The sequence below is a fragment of the Sardina pilchardus genome, chromosome 10 (genome assembly GCF_963854185.1).
Source record: "Sardina pilchardus chromosome 10, fSarPil1.1, whole genome shotgun sequence".
In the NCBI taxonomy this organism is placed as follows: domain Eukaryota; kingdom Metazoa; phylum Chordata; class Actinopteri; order Clupeiformes; family Clupeidae; genus Sardina; species Sardina pilchardus.
This window is the reverse complement of record NC_085003.1, coordinates 14241893-14244392: the sequence shown is the minus strand read 5'-3', so window position 1 is coordinate 14244392 and position 2500 is coordinate 14241893. Positions and strand designations below refer to the sequence as shown.

Genomic DNA, 2500 nt, shown 5'->3' with positions numbered 1-2500 from the left:
TTCATCAACACGTATTAGCATTTATAAAGCATTGCTGGAACACACAAACAAACAGAAGCTGGAATTATTCCACTATGAGAGATTTCCGATCTGTAGATATCTAGAATGCGTGAAGTGACATCATGGACACAGCGCCCCCTATGGACAAGAGGTTCAGGTAACACCTGAATATGAGACTTCACAAACTTTTCCCACTATTTTAAGTTCCTTGGGGCTGCAATCCTTTAATCCTAAAATGAAGTACTCTTCCCAGATTGCCTCTACCCAGGCCTAGGTTTAGAGTAGATCTATTCCACAGACAGATGCTATCTCTGTAGCTGCCTGTGATTGACAACCCAGACATGATCTCTGCCAAGTGCCAACACTGTCATATTCTGCTCAGTTGTCACTGAGAGAACACAGATTTCAAAAGTGGAAAACAAGGCCCCAGCCGTGGCGCAATTGGCTGGGGCACCTGCACTGCACGCCGGCGACCCGGGTTCGATTCCCGCCCCGTGGCCCTTTCCGGATCCCACCCCTACTCTCTCTCCCGCTCGTTTCCTGTCATCTCTACTGTCCTGTCACATTAAAGGCATAAAAAGCCCAAAAAAATAATCTTTAAAAAGTGGAAAACAAGACAGGAGGGAGGCAGTCCCAAAATGAGCGCCTTGCAATGGATCCGTTCAGTGCTTGTGTCAGCTCTGTCACATAAAATGACCAGACAAACTCCCACTCCCACTATTAGGTCCCCCTGGTTCTCTGGACATTTCTGTCCATTGTGATGAGACGCCAAGGTCAGCTAGTCCCCCGAGGGGCTTTCCTCGAGTCTCTTCACATCATCTGTGTCAAGGTCAGCAAGCTGGGCACAGTGGACCAGTGAGTGGAGAGATAGAGAAGAGAGACAAAGAAGGGCAAACAGAGAGATGTGCATGCAGTCGTAGAATGGGAGAATGAGCATAATTATGCATGTGGGAGGGAGAAAGAGAGGGGAGGTATAATCAAACAGAGAGAATGAAGGAAAGATGGCAAGGTGGAGTGAGAAACAAATACTCACAGAAATGGTGGCATGGTGTTCTGAGATAGAGGGAAAGAGAGGGACAGAGCAAGTGCAAGAGAGAAAGGAGAGAGGGAGGAACTACCGTTAGAAACAGAAATGGCCAGAAAGAGGTCGGAGGGCAGAGAGAGAGGGAGGGAGAGAGAGAGAGAGGGGGGACAGAAGGAGAGAGAGGGGGGACAGAAGGACTGCTGTTGCTCCAGAGGTGCAGGCCATAAATCACACTAAGTGTGGGGTCAGATCAGTATGACCGCTTTACTGGCCCCCGTGTTTGTCCCTGGAGTCTCACGAGGCCACTGCTGCTACTGCTCACAGAGGAGCCCTCACACACCTCACACACCACAGCCCAGCCCACGCCAGTACAGCAGAGTGGGCCAGTGTGTGTGTGTGTGTGTGTGTGTGTGTGTGACAGATTTTTTCTTTATAGCAGCTCTGCCTCCCCGTTCAGTCCCAACACATCATAAATACGTAATGGGGAAACCTGACACTCACAACATGTCAATGGACCTGGGAGACGGCCTAGGAGATGTGCGCAAATGTGTGTGTGCGTGTGTGTGTGTGTGTGTGTGTGTGTGTGTGTGTGTGTGTGTGTGTGTGTATGCACATAAATGTGATTGAGCGTGTGTGTGTGTGTGTGTGCAGATGTAGGTGCATGAGGCAATGCCCATGTATGTGTGTGTGTGTGTGTGTGTGTGTGTGTGTGTGTGTGTGTATGTGTGTGTATGGGTGTGATCATCTAGTTCCTTCTGTGTTTGGCTGTTACATCCGTCAGTCTACTGTAACACCACGCCAAAGCTCACTCAAAATCCCATCTACAGAATGCCCCTTCAATCAACATCACACACACACACAAACACACAAACAAACAAACAAACAAACCCCACCAATATGTATTAAAAAAAGGGATAGATCCAGTGTGCTTCTGCACACAACTGGTGCATCCACAGGAGGGGAAAAGCTCAGGCTGATGAAGGATACCGGAGCAACACAGACGTTTTCTAAGACTTTTTAACACAGCGGTGCAAAAGACTAACGTTTCGATGTTCACTACATCTTCGTCCCACCGTTATGCATGTTTGGGATGTTCACTACATCTTCGTCCCACCGTCATGCATGTTTAGGATGTTCACTACATCTTCGTCCCACCGTTATGCATGTTTGGGATGGCAGTAGTGCCTTACTCGCAGTGCTGCTCCTGTGCCCGCATCTGAGGCTGGCCATCTGTCTCCGCTATCAACAGGCAGGCGGCAAGGCGATGCCACCTGAGCACCTGGGCCTCCGACTACAGCTACTGCTGCAGCTCCAGCTGGCGCTCGCTGGGGACTAATGGAGACACTGGAGAAGAGCAGAGTCGTGCCTCTAGTCTACAAATGCCTTGAGTGAAGCTTTCCCGTCCTCCACAAATGCTGCGCAATCAGTCGCTTCACTGATGGAATTTGGATGGATTTCTTCCTGTGGTGCTTGCTG

General features: G+C 49.6%; 1 protein-coding gene across 2 annotated transcripts in view; it reads right to left on the bottom strand.

The window, feature by feature from the left end:
- sergef (secretion regulating guanine nucleotide exchange factor) overlaps nt 1-2500 on the bottom strand; it is a 14893-nt gene that overhangs the window by 7205 nt on the left and 5188 nt on the right. The gene's annotated exons all lie outside the window — the stretch shown is intronic.